We start from the raw sequence: 15,000 nt of genomic DNA on the forward strand, positions 1-15,000 counted from the left end.
GCTTTTTCCAAGTAATGTCTCTGTGGATTATAAGTAAACCATACCTATTGTAGTGGAATAAATATTAAATTCTATAAGCAACAGCAACAAAAAACATCCAAGCTACTACAGGAGCATTTTAGAAATAATTCTTAGTGTAAGTGTTGATGGTGGTGGTGGTTTGTGATGGGAATGGAATGGTTAGGACTTCAGGGACTTAATAGTGAATGAGTCTATAAGAGTTTACATGATTGAAAGATAAAATGGAATTCCTTACAGAGGCAACCACACAGTGAAGGCCCAGAAGTATGAAAAATAATCGTGTGTTTGGAAAATTCTAAGATTAATATGACTTGGGAATAGCCTGTGTATTAAAAAAAAGTATTTTTACAAATCTAGAAAAGGGCAGAGATCCAGATGATCAAAGACTTTTTACCTATGGAGATGGAATCCTTCGGTGGTTTTACGTTGAAAGACAATGTTTCCAGTTGAATTATTTGCAATTATTGCTATAAAATGTTTATTGAAATTGAGATTAGAGTCAGAGATGACTGTTGGGAAATAGTTCTAACTGTTCATGTTCATGTCAAGGCAGTGACCGTAGTTAATACACTGAAAGATACTTAGAATATGGAACTAATGTATCGCATTGAATACAGTGAGAAAAGAGGAAGGTATTTAAAAAATTGATCTTTGAATTCTAACTTGGGAACAGTGATATAGAGTTCAGGCCCACAGTCGTTTATCTACAATTCCAAAATCTATAAATCTCTGAAACCAAAGATTTCTGATTTTTTGTCACAAAAAATCTTTTAATGGAAAACCATTTCTTCAACTGATCCAAGAATATTTAAAAAATACTCATGTATTCCACTTAGTGTATTCATATGCTTGATGCAGAAATATTAATGTGTTGAATTATGAGTCACTGTGCTAGAGAGAGCTGAGAGTGTTGTATGTAATACATGATGTATATCCTTCATTATCGACAGTATATATTACGTATCTTATGTATAGTATCATTATAAAATCCAAAATATTCTGTATACTGAGATATATCTAGTCCTAAAGATTTCTAATAGGAGTTTTGGAGATATAGCACTACTTAATAAGATGTCATTTATTGATAAGATGCCACCAAGTCTCTTAAAAGTTAAAATAGCTGTATAAAATTCAAGCATGACTTTCCTGGGCATTACTTATAACCATTTCATAGGTTATAAAATGAATTACATTGGGGCAAAATGATCAGTGATTGAGTCAAATATAGTCTATGAAGAATATACTTTGCATGCTCCTATTTCTAGATCTCTGGTGCTTGGCTGGTTTATATTCCCCTGACTAGAATACGCATGAAAACACTGAAGGGAGCGATGTGAACAGAGATTAAAAATATTAGAGACGACTAGGAGAGCATGAAAGAGCGCTCTCGTGAACCTATGTTTCAGATGCTTCTTTGTAGGAAATGCCCACCAAATTTATTGCAAATGTCGAAGAAGTTTAAAAACTGAAATTCAAATTAAAATTCAGATTAAAAATGGAAGGATAATTGCTTTACAATATTGTGTTGCTTTCTACTATCAGTTCAGTTCAGTCGCTCAGTCGTGTCTAACTCTTGGCGACCCCATGGACTGCAGCACGCCAGGCCTCCCTATCCATCACCAACTCCTGGAGCTTGCTCAGACTCATGTCCATCGAGTTGGTTTCTGCTATACATCAACATGAGTCAGCCATGTGTAAACGTGTCTCTCTCTCTTGAACCTCCCTCCCACCTCCCTCCCCATCCTGCCCTTCTAGGTTGCCACAGAACCCCAGTTTGAGTTCCCTGAGTCATGCAGCAGATTTCCATTGATGGTCTATTTACATGTGGTAGTCTGTATGTTTCCATGCTAGTCTCTCCATCCATCCCACCCTCTCCCTCCCCTTCCCACCCTCATGTCTGCAAGGCTGTTCCCTGGTCTGTGTCTCCATTGCTGCCCTGAAAACAGGGTCATCAGTGCCATCTTTGTAGATTCTTGGAGTGTTATAGATTAGTACAGTTCATAGCACCACAGACAAACATGAACTCAGAATGGGTTAGAGTCCTAAATGTAAGATCAGAAGCCATGAAACTCTTAGCGGAAAATATAGGGAGAACACTGCATGACGTCCATCACAACAAGATCCTCTATGACCTACTCCTCGAGTAACAGAAATAAAAATAAGAATGAACAAGTGGGACCCAATTAAACTTAGCTTTTGCACAGCAAGGGAAACTATGCTGTTCTGTGCTTAGTCACTCAGTCGTGTCTGATTCTTTGCAACCCCATGGACCATGAAGTCCATGGAATTCTCCAGGCCAGAATACAGGAGTAGGTAGCCTTTCCCTTCTCCAGGGGATCTTCCCAACCCAGGGATTGAACCCAGGTTCCAGCATTGTAGGCGGATTCTTAATCAACTGATCTATGAGAGAAGCCCAGCACACAGATGCTCGTAAACACATGAAAAGCTGATCAACATTGCTCATTGTTAGTTGGTACCTCCTAATTCCTTCCTGGAGAAGACAGTGACAGCCCACTCCAGTATTCTTGCCTGGAGAATCCCTTGGACAGAGGAGCCTGGCAGGCTACAGTCTAGAGGTGGACATGATCGAAGCGACTTAACATACATACGTACACATACAAATATAATATACATTATATGCACACATATATATGTATTTATGTTTATGCATATGTGTGTGTTTTGTTTCTTGGAGATATTGTTTCATTCCAGACCACCCCAATAAAAGAAGTCACACAATTTTTGGGGGGTTTCCCAGTCCATATAGAAGTTATGTTTACACTACACTGTGGTCTATTAAGTATGCAAAGTATGTCTTAAGAAACACAGTGAACTCACCTTAATTAAACAATACTTTGGCAAATAGATGGGGAAACAGTAGAAACAGTGGCTGACTTTATTTTTCTGGGCTCCAAAATCACTGCAGATGGTGATTGCAGCCATGAAATTAAAAGACACTTACTCCTTGGAACCTCCGTCCATAGTTCATCAGGGACTCTGTCTATCAGATCTAGTCCCTTAAATCTATTTCTCACATCCACTGTATAATCATAAGGGATTTGATTTAGGTCATACCTGAATGGTCTAGTGGTTTTCCCTACTTTCTTCAATTTCAGTCTGAATTTGGCAATAAGGAGTCCATGATCTGAGCCACAGTCAGCTCCTGGTCTTGTTTTTGCTGACTGTATAGAGCTTCTCCATCTTTGGCTGCAAAGAATATAATCAATCTGATTTCGGTGTTGACCATCTGGTGATGTCCATGTGTAGACTTTTCTCTTGTGTTGTTGGAAGAGGATGTTTGTGATGACCAGTGCGTTCTCTTGGTAAAACTCTATTAGTCTTTGCCCTGCTTCATTCTGTACTCAAAGGCCAAATTTGCCTGTTACTCCAGGTGTTTGTTGACTTCCTACTTTTGCATTCCAGTCCCCTATAATGAAAAGGGCATCTTTTGGGGGTGTTAGTTCTAAAAGGTCTTGTAGGTCTTCATAGAACCATTGAACTTCAGCTTCTTCAGTGTTACTGGTTGGGGCATAGACTTGGATTACCATGATAGTGAATGGTTTGCCTTGGAAACGAACAGAGATCACTCTGTCATTTTTGAGACTGCATCCAAGTACTGCATTTTGGACACTTTTGTTGACCATGATGGCTACTCCATTTCTTCTAAGGGATTCCTGCCCACAGTAGTAGATGTAATGGTCATCTGAGTTAAATTCACCCATTCCAGTCTATTTTAGTTCGTTGATTCCTAGAATGTGGACATTCACTCTTGCCATCTCCTGTTTGACCACTTCCAATTTGCCTTGATTCATGGACCTGACATTCCAGGTTCCTATGCAATATTGCTCTTTACAGCATCGGACCTTGTTTCTATCCCCAGTCACATCCACAGCTGGGTATTCTTTTTGCTTTGGCTCCATCCCTTCATTCTTTCTGGAGTTATTTCTCCACTGATCTCCAGTAGCATATTGGGCACCTACTGACCTGGGGAGTTCCTCTTTCAGTATCCTATCATTTTGCCTTTTCATACTGTTCATGGGGTTCTCGAGGCAAGAATACTGAAGTGGTTTGCCATTCCCTTCTCCAGTGGACCACATTCTGTCAGACCTCTCCACCATGATCCATCCATCTTGGGTGGCCCCACATGGCATGGCTTAGTTTCATTGAGTTAGACAAAGACGTGGTCCGTGTGATCAGATTGGCTAGTTTTCTGTGATTATAGTTTCAGTGTGCCTGCCCTCTGATGCCCTCTCGCAACACCTACCATCTTACTTGGGTTTCTCTTACCTTGGACATGGGGTATCTCTTTACGGCAGCCCCTCCTGACCTTGAATTAGAGATACCAAGGGAAAATTTCATGCAAAGATGGGCTCTATAAAGGACAGAAATGGTATGGACCTAACAGAAGCAGAAGATATTAAGAAGAGGTGCCAATAATACACAGAAGAACTGTACAAAAAAGAGCTTCACGACCCAGATAATCACAATGGTGTGATCACTCAACTAGAGCCAGACATCCTGGAATGTGAAGTCAAGTGGGCCTTAGAAAGCATCACTATGAACAAAGCTAGTGGAGGTGATGGAATTCCAGTTGAGCTATTTCAAATCCTGAAAGATGATGCTGTGAAAGTGCTACACTCAATATGCCAGCAAATTTGGAAAACTCAGCAGTGGCCACAGGACTGAAAAAGGTCAATTTTCATTCCAATCCCAAAGAAAGGCAATGCAAAGAATGCTCAAACTACTGCACAATTGCACTTATCTCACATGCTAGTAAAGAAATGCTCAAAATTCTCCAAGCCAGGCTTTAGCAATATGTGAAACATGAACTTCCAAATGTTCAAGCTGGTTTTAGAAAAGGCAGAGGAACCAGAGATCAAATTGCCAACATCTGCTGGATCATGGAAAAAGCAAGAGAGTTCCAGAAAAACATCTATTTCTGCTTTATTGACTATGCCAAAGCCTTTGACTGTGTGGATCACAATAAACTGTGGAAAATTCTGAAAGAGATGGGAATACCAGACCACCTGACCTGCCTCTTGAGAAACCTATATGCAGGTCAGGAAGCAACAGTTAGAACTGGACATGGAACAACAGACTGGTTCCAAATAGGAAAAGGAGTATGTCAAGGCTGTATATTGTCGCCCTGCTTATTTAACTTATATGCAGACTACATCATGAGAAACGCTGGGCTGGAGAAAGCACAAGCTGGAATCAAGATTGCCGGGAGAAATAACAATAACCTCAGATATGCAGATGACACCACCCTATGGAAGAAAGTGAAGAGGAACGCAAAAGCCTCTTGATGAAAGTGAAAGAGGAGAGTGAAAAAGTTGGCTTAAAGCTCAATATTCAGAAAACTAAGATCATGGCATCCGGTCCCATCACTTCATGGCAAATAGATGGGGAAACAGTGTCAGACTTTATTTTTCTGGGCTCCAAAATCACTACAGATGGGGACTGCAGCCATGAAATTAAAAGACGCCTACTTCTTGGAAGGAAAGTTATGGCCAACCTAGATAGCATATTCAAAAGCAGAGACATTACTTTGCCAACAAAGGTCCGTCTAGCCAAGGCTATGGTTTTCCAGGGGTCATGTATGGATGTGAGAGTTGGACTATAAAGAAAGCTGAGCGCTGAAGGATTGATGCTTTTGAACTGTGGTGTTGGAGAAGACTCTTGAGAGTCCCTTGAACTGCAAGGAGATCCAACCAGTCCATTCTAAAGGAGATCTGTCCTGGGTGTTCATTGGAAGGACTGATGCTAAATCTGAAACTCCAATACTCTGGCCACCTGATGTGGAGAGCTGACTCATTTGAAAAGTCCCCAATGCTGGGAAAGATTGGGGGCAGGAGGAGAAGGGGATGACAGAGGATGAGATGGCTGGATGGCATCACTGACTCAATGGACATGAGTTTGGGTGGACTCTGGGAGTTGGTGTTGGACAGGGAGGCCTGGTGTTTTGTGGTTCATGGGGTCACAAAGAGTCGGACACGACTGAGTGACTGAACTGATCTGAACTTATCACTAAATATACCATCATATGAAACTTCAGTGAATCAAGATCAGTCACAGATCTCTGATCCCAGATCACCATAGCAATTATAACAATAATGAAAAAGTTTGAAATATTGCAAGAATTACGGAGATGTGACACAGAGACATGAAGTGAGCAAATGCTGTTGGAAAAGTATTGCTCAACATGTTTGATGCACAGTTGCCACAAACCTTCAGTTTGTTGAAAATGCAGTATCTATGAAGAACAGTAAAGTAAAACGCAATAAAATGAGTTGTGCCTGTATATACACAGGAGACAGACATATACAGACAGTCACAGGCTATGTCTTCATTTATATCGATGTTCGTTGGATCACAATGCTCCCCAAATTAAGTCGTGATTTTATGGTGTAAACATAAGTAGTCCATAATTTATAACTGACTTTTTATTTGAATTTAGAATCAAGACTCAATAAATACTTGTTAATTGGTTCTTAGGAACATGAACAAGTTGTTTGAATCCTTCCAAAGATTTATTTTCAAATGACAGAGCTCCCGTTCATCCAGCAAAGAGAGTTGTCCCAGTTGTATGTCTGTCTTCTTCATGCTTTCTTCACGCAGTGAAAGAAGCATGGGCTGTCTGGTTTCACAGCACCGAAGTGGCATGCCCCTGACCTCCTCCCATCGGTCACTGTCATGCACTTTAGTCCCTGAAAGTATGTCTTCCTGAAGGCATCGATAATCACTGTCGGGTTGCAGTGGGAAGTTAATAAGCATTCCACAGTTTGTTTGTTTTTTTTTTTTAAGGATATATAAAAGGAGGAAACAGACAGGTCTCCAAATACCACAAAACTGTTTCAAGCAGCTTGGCTAATGGTTACATGGTAACTACAGCATCTTCGGTGCTTTCCCTTTGGTGACGCATGTCTGTTTTGTTTACATCTTGGCCTCAATGCCTATTAGAGTGTCTGCAAACAACAGTCAATCCCTAAACAATGTTCTTCACTGAATGAAATTTTGCAGACCGCGAAGTTTATGCCTGCATGAAATGGGGGTACAGGTTAACTTGTCATGCAAGATTGTTTGAAATTCCCTGTGCTCTGGATGCTGGCTCCATCTCTTTTCAGGCCTGGAGGCAGGGTTTCCCCCAGCTGCTGCTCTGTAGCTACCTTTAACCAAGATCAGGGCTTCCCTGGTGGCTCAGCTGGTAAAGAATCTGCCTGAATGTGGGAGATCCTGGGTTGGGAAGATCCCCTGGAGAAGGGAAAGGCTACCCACTCCAGAATGCTTGCCTAGAGAATTCCATGGGGGTCGCAAAGAGTCGGACATGACTGAGCGAATTTCACTTAACCTAAGATCACTTCCCAACTGCTGTGGGTCACTGCTAACTGCCTTAACTTAAGCAGAAGTTCAAAGAAGGGCCTATCCCTTTGGTAAAGTTTCTGGGAGTTATAGCTGCCTCCATAATGAGCCTAAAATGAAAGCCAGTCCTCCACTCGATATATGCATGAATGTGTGTGACCAGGTTTTGGTACCCCTTTGGAAAATGCATTTCCCCAGCTGTCGGATGCACAGATAATTCATTGATTGACCCAACATAGCTGATCTCCAAAGAAGAAACCCTAACCAATACAATATTGTAATTAACCTCCAATTAAAATAAATAAATTTATATTAAAAAAGAAGAAACCCTAAGTCTGTAGGTCTGTTTCTGTTTTGTAAACAATTTCATTTGTATCTTTCCTTTTTAGATTCCATATATGAGCAATAGACTTTGCTTTTGCCTTTCAGAAAATGCCTTTCTCTGTCTGACTTTTCACTTAGTGTGACAGTCTCTAGGTTCCTCCATGTTGCTGCAAATGGCATTATTTCCTACCGGGGAGGAAGTATTGGGGCAGGGATCGTTAGGGAGTCTGGCCTCCACGTGTACACGCTGCTATGAAGTGGGTAACTAACGGAGACCTACTGTGAAGCACGGGACTATGCTTCATATTATTTAACAACCTAAATGGGAGAAGAATCTGAAAAGGAATAGATATGTGTATGTGACTCACTCAGTCACTTTGCTGTACAACTGAAGGTAACACGACATTGTTAATCACCCATGCGTGCATGCTAAGTCACTTCAGTCATGTCTGACTCTCTGTGATGCCCTGGACTGTGGCCCGCCCGGCTCCTCTGTCATGGGATTCTCCAGTCTAGAATTCTGGAGTGGGTTGCCAGGCCCTCCTCCAGGGAATCTCCCTATCCCAGGGATCGAACTTGCATCTCCTGCGTCTCCTGCATTGGCAGGCGGGTTCTTTACTGCTAGCGCCACCGGGGAAGCCCACCAATAATCACCTGAAATGCAATATGAAATAAAAGCTTAACAAAAGAAGACACCCTGCCTGTACCGGTTTTCAAATATTTTAAATGTCACGTCTTCTGGGTGGGAATATGTTAATTCAAGTAATGGAGTGTTCCCACACTTGGTGGAGGGTTTGCTGTGGTGGGTGAGGACTGGTGGGCCGTGCGGTACACTCGGCTCTGTGCCGTTCGATTTCCTCGTTTCATCATCACAGCAATCCTGGGCCCAGGTCTACTTCCTTTTATCTGTAACATGTGAAGGAGCTGCGGGGCCCGCAGAGTTTCGGCGAAGCCAGGGGCTGGGACAGGGCTGGGCCGAGCCGGGCGTCTCTGACTTCACACACTTTTGCAGCGCACGGCAGGGTTCGGGCCGCAGTCAGGGTATTCCCCCAGCCTCCTGCAGCCAGGGTGTGACTGAGAGCCTCTCACATGTCACCGAACGCAGGAGTTTCTTTGGTCCATTTTCCTATAATTTGAAACTATCACCTCTACAAATCCAAGAAACCAGAGAAGGAATCATTCGTGTCTAATTATTCAGCACTTAAATAAAATAGATAACGGTGACATAAGCAGGTATTATGTATGTGCAGGTAAAACGCTCTCAAGAAAAACATGTCCAAAGATGTCTTTAGCATAGGTGACATTTAAAGGTAGACGGCTTGTAAAAATTCAGCAGCCATGACTGCAGTGTCACCATGATGTTATTAACAAATATGCCAGAACTGACATTTCAGACAAGTGTCATGCTATGGCAGAGACATTCCTTTAGGTGGCCAAAATAAAAATGTCAAACGTGAGCAGGACATTTCCTAGACATCAAGGCATTCTGATTCAATATCCTTGACTATAGGGAAATGGTAACGTCAAAAATCCCTCCAAATATTTAATATACTTGACAACCAGTGCAAGAAGGGTTTCCTCAATTTTGGGTGAGTAAACCTGAGGCTCACAAGTGCATATGTACTTCTCAGAACTCGCAGCGTTCACAGCACCAGACCTTGAGGTGCAGTCATCTTATCTGGAGCTCATGTGGTCATATGAGTTCAGGGACATGGGTGTTCTTCAAGGAGTTTTTAATTTTTGAAATTGTATTCACAACTAAAATTCCTCAAGAAACAGTGCTTTGAACTTTTTATTGAAGTATGGTTAATTTGCACTGTTATGTTAGTTTCAACTATGGAGCACAGTGATTCAGGGGTGTGTGTGTGTGTGTGCGTGTGTGACTTCCCTGGCGGTTCAGATGGTAAAAAACCCACCTGCAATGCAGGAGATCTGGGTTTGATCCCTGGGTTGGGAAGATCCCCTGGAGAAGGAAATGGCAACCCACTGCAGTATTCTCACCTGGAGAATTCCATGGATGGAGGAGCCTGGTGGGCAACAGTCCAGAGGTCACAAAGAGTTGGACACGGCTGGACGACTGAGCACACACACACGTATATATGTATGCATGTGTGTGTCTGTCTGTCTGTCTGTATAGAGGCTCCCTAGGTGGCTCAGTGATGAAGGGATGAACCTGTCTTCTGGTTCAGGAGACGCAGGAGACATGGGTTCCATCCTTGTGTCTGGAATATCCACTGGATGAGGAAACAGCAGCCCACTCCAGTGTTCTTGTCTGGAAAATTCCATGGACAGAGGAACCTGGGGGGCTGCCGTCTATGAGGTCGCAAAGAGTCAGACACAGCTCAACAACAGAGCGTGCATGCACATATATATGTTCATTTTCATATTCTTTTCTATTTAGATTATTAAAAATATTGACAGCTCCCTGAGCTTTGCGGTAGTTCTGTGTTTATCTTCTTTATAGTAATGTATGTCTTAATTCCAAGTTCCTAATTTATCCCTCCCATGCCTTTCACTTTCAGTAACCATAAGTTTGTTTTCTATACCTGTGAGTCTTTTTCTGTTTTGTTTATATATTCATTTGTATCTTTTTTTTAAAGATTTGTGTTATAAGTGTTATCATGTGCTATTTTCTTTGTCTGACTTCACTTGGTATGATCATCCCTCGGCCCATCCCTGATGATGAAATGGTATTGTTTTGTTCTTTTTTATGGCTGGCTAATATTCCAGTGTGTATTTGTACCCCATCTTTATCCATCCGTCTGCCTGTGGACATGTAGATTGCTTCCATGGGTTGGATACTGTGAGGAGTGTTGCTAGGAACTTTGGGGTGCACGTATCTTTTCTTGGTTTTCTACTTTAATAGAAAAAAATTCCCTGTAGCAATTGTTTTTGCCTTCTAGTGTGGCCCTGTATTCTTTATCTCTCCTCTCAGATTGTACAGTTTATGAGGACAGGAACTCTGTAGCCTATCTGTTTCTCCTACAGCACTTTACATAACGTCTCTGGATGAAGTATGAATGAAATAAACTTCTGTTGGATGGCAGCTTCAGGTGAAGATATTAGAATTTGTGATTGTCATGAGAACTGGCCTAACAAAGTGTTTCAATTCGAGTGCCTAAATACCAGAAATGTATTGTCTCACACTTCTGGAGGCTAGAGGTCTGGGATTCAGATGTCAGCAAGGTCGCTTCCTTCTGAGAGCTGTGATTAGGAAGTGTGCCGTGCCTCGTGCCCAGTATCTGGTAGGTTTGGGGGCACTTTTTGGCATCCTCTGGCATCAGCCAGACCTCTGCCTTCATCTTCACACTGCGTTTCCCTGACTGGGTGCCTCAGGCCACATTGCCTCTGTTAGATTAGAGGCTGTGCTAATCACGCTTTTTTCTTTTCTGTATTTTGGGATGATACCTTGGGCCATTGCTAATCCTGAAGAGACCAGCCCCTAACCCCTTGCCTGCACCCAGGGTTGGAGACAGTAGCTGGCTGCCCTGCCAGCGCATCTTGGATAGGCAGCAAAGCAGCCCTGAGGCTGTGCTCTGATCCACCCCTCCCTGGCTTTTCCCCACGGGAGGTAATATCCCTCTCTGCTAATCACAAGGGGGCAGGCGTCAGACATCTAGGGCGCCCTCTGCAGCCCGGAGCCTAGAACTGCAGTATTCGCACTAGCCAAGCCCACACTTGGTCATCCTATCCCCTCCCTTGCTGCTCCTTCCCAGCAAAGCGCAGGGAGGGCTCTGGCCCTCAGTCACTGTCTGCCTCCTGACCGACCCAGTGCGTATCCGTGTGTGGCTGTAGCTCTTGTTTCCAGTGAGCTGTGAGTAGAAACTTTACCCCCTTTGGCAGTCATCCTCTGGTTCCGTTCCCTTCAGTCACTCAGTCATGTCTGACTCCTTATGATCGCATGGACTGCAGCAGGCCAGGCCTCCCTGTCCATCACCAACTCCCGGAGTTTACTCAAACTCATGGCCATTGAGTCGGTGATGCCATCCAACCATCTCATCCTCTGTCGTCCACTTCTCCTCTTGCCTTCAAATCTTTCCCATCATCAGGATCTTTTCAAATGAGTCAGCTCTTCCCATCAGGTGGCCAAAGTATTGGAGTTTCAGCTTCACCCTCAATTCTTCCAATGAACACTCAGGACTAATCTCCTTTAGGATGGACTGGTTGGATCTCCTTGCAGTCCAAGGGGCTCTCAGGAGTCTTCTTTAACACCACAGTTCACAAGCATCAATTCTTCAGCACTCAGCTTTCTTTATAATTCAAATCTCACATCCACACATGACTACTGGGAAAACCATAGATGGACTAGACGGACCTCTGTTGGCAAAGTAATGTCTCTGCTTTTCAATATGTTATCTAGGTTGGTCATAGCTTTTCTTCCAAGGAGCAAGCATCTTTTAATTTCATGGCTGCAGTCACCATCTGCAGTGATTTTGGAGCCGCAAAAATAAAGTCTGCCACTGTTTCCACTGTTTTCCCATTTATTTGCCATGAAGTGATGGGACCAGGTGCCATGATCTTAGTTTTCAGAATGTTGAGCTTTAAGCCAACTTTTTCACTCTCTTCTTTCACTTTCATCAAAAAGCTCTTCAGTTCTTCTTCACTTTCTGCCATAAGGGTGGTGTCATCTGCATATCTGAGGTTATTGATATTTCTCCTGGCAATCTTGATTCCAGCTTGTACTTCTTCCAGCCCAGCATTTCTCATGATGTAGTCTGCATGTAAGTTAAATAAGCAGGGTGACAATATACAGCCTTGATGTACTCCTTTTCCAATTTGGGACCAGTCTGTTGTTCCATGTCCAGTTCTAACTGTTGCTTCCTGACCTGCACACAGGTTTCTCAAGAGGCAGGTCAGGTGGTCTGGTGTTCCCATCTCTTGAAGAATCCTCTGGTTGACTCACCTCACATCCCACCTGCAGTAGTTCAGAGTCCTACTCTATTGCAATGTGACTTCATCTTAATTACCTCTGCAATGGCCTTGTTCCAAACAAGGTGACATTCTGCCATCCAGAGAGTTAGAACTTCAAATTAGGAATGTTGGGGACACAGTTCAACTCACACTAAAGGTATGTATTTATTTGTAGATTTTTGTGTTAAATAATTCTGTAAACTTTTTAACATAACATTCTAGAATATACCATGCTATGACAAATATATAGAGTATGAATTGGGGAGAAAAATCCAGGATTGGAAAAAAGAAGTGGAGAGTAGCTTAAATGTGGCAGATAGCTAGAGAGGTGATTGAAAACCGGTGTCTATGCAGATACTGAAGAATTACTAATGACACTGCCTGTGGAATATTTGGTGAATTTTCTCTACCCAGTTTCACAATCTCTGCTCTAATTTGGGCTTCCCTGGTGGCTCAGTGGTAAAGAATCTGCCTGCAATGCAGGAGACCCGGGTTTGATCCCTGGGCTGGGAAGATCCCCTGGAGAAGGAAATGGCAACCCATTCTGGTATTCTTGGCTGGAGAATTCCATGGACAGAGGAGCCTGGTGGGCTATAGTCCATGGGGTCATGAAGAGCTGGACATGACTGAACGACTAAGCAGTCGCAGCAGCTGCTGCTCTGATTTGCAGAGTGGTGTGTGCTCGTGCAGAATATCGAGGTAGCAGGATTTCCCTGGTGGTCCAGGGGTTTAGAATCTGCCTTGCAATGCAGGGACACCTGTTTGATCCCTCATCTGGGAAGATCCCACATGCCGTGGGGCAATGAAGCCCACGAGCTGCAACTCCTGAGCGCCTGCAGCCTAGAGCCCAGACTGTGTAACAGAGAAGCCGCCACAGTGAGACGCCCACACACCGTAACTAGAGAGAGCGGTCCCTGCAGCAGGGAAGACCCTGCACAGCCCAAAGTAATAACATATTGCAGCGACTCTCTAACTGGTCTCTCCTGCTCTTTTAAATGAATTGTCTTTTAATATTTGTCTTTCCTTCTAGATTCCTTGACCAGAGATCGAACCCATGCCCCATGCATTGGAAGCATGATGTCTTAGCCCCTGGAACCTCAGGGAAGTCCCAGGGATGTTCCCACTTTTGGAGTTCCCATGGCACTTGGTCCAGAAAGGTGCTGGTGTGGATGAGACTGCTGTGACAATCCGAGATCTAAATTGTAAACTGAGTGTTTATGGAACTATGGACACTATGATATTTTAAATCAAATGGTCAAGCTGGGCACATCAAAGTATTCTTTTAATGTAAGAAGATGATGAGTGTGGCTAAAAGAGAGTGATCAAAGGTGATTCAACTTAAATATCTAAACTGTTTCAGAAGAAATGGTCCGACTTGAAGGGCTGAGGGGGGTAAGTGGGTTGCAGGGGATGAATGGAGAGAAGAGAGGGCCGTCAGAAGGAATATATTTGTTCTGGGTCAGAGAACATTGAGGGGCCACAGAAGCAGAACGGGTAACCTCTCCTTGGGCCAGAGAAAGGTCCTCTGACCTACAGAGCTTTGCAGTCTTCATCTGTGGCAGACGTAACCTGAGTTTGATGGACTGGTTCTTAGTAGTTGCAAAATCTGGCTCAAAAATATAATTCCTCTTGCTCTAATTCTGATATAACCAAGCAGCATTCGCTTTATAAATTAGCTTCTCATTATGAATCTGCCTAGGAGAATACTCAGGCCACAGAGATAGAAGCTTTTGACGTTTGGGATTTTAATCGGTCTCTTCTGATTTTGCTTCATGTAGGCTGAGATTTCTCAACTTTGGTGTGCTGGTGAGACTCTCCTTCTTATTGAGTACCAGAGTGTGGTCCGTGGGAAATTTGCCTCCTGAAACTTTTGGAACCATAGCGACCTAACAGTATGGTTCCAACATCAATGACTTGAGGCTTTCTTGGGGCATTCATCCCTTTCTACCTTGTGTTAATACTTTGAGAGGTGTGGTGAAATAACTTTGCTTGCTAACTTTGAATGTTGAATCTAAGACTTGTTCATCCTGATGTCTGCAGTGCATACCCCGTGCTTTGTTAGTGACAGGCCATTAATTGTTTTTTTTTTTTTCCAATTGGGAGCCAATATGAATGTGAAATGCACATAATATTCTACTTCCAGAGGGAAATCCTATCTGGTCGTGTGACAACACGATCAACTTCTGCTGTAGAGCAACAGACTTCAGGCCAAGGAGCAAATATGCTCTTTGGCTTGTTTTTTTCTTGCCCATGGCTTGCCTTGTGGCTCAGCTGGTAAAGAATCTTCCAGCAATGAAGGAGACCTGGGTTCGATACCTGGTTTGGGAAGATCCCCTGGAGAAGGGAAAGGCTACCCACTCCAGTATTCTGGCCTGGAGAATTCCA

At 43.2% G+C, this 15,000-nt stretch overlaps 1 protein-coding gene across 1 annotated transcript in view; it reads left to right on the top strand.

Annotated features, from left to right (window-relative positions):
• Positions 1-15,000, top strand: part of ZNF385D (zinc finger protein 385D) — a 981,977-nt gene that overhangs the window by 169,599 nt on the left and 797,378 nt on the right. The gene's annotated exons all lie outside the window — the stretch shown is intronic.

Source organism: Bos indicus, chromosome 27, assembly GCF_029378745.1.
Source record: "Bos indicus isolate NIAB-ARS_2022 breed Sahiwal x Tharparkar chromosome 27, NIAB-ARS_B.indTharparkar_mat_pri_1.0, whole genome shotgun sequence".
In the NCBI taxonomy this organism is placed as follows: Eukaryota; Metazoa; Chordata; class Mammalia; order Artiodactyla; family Bovidae; genus Bos; species Bos indicus.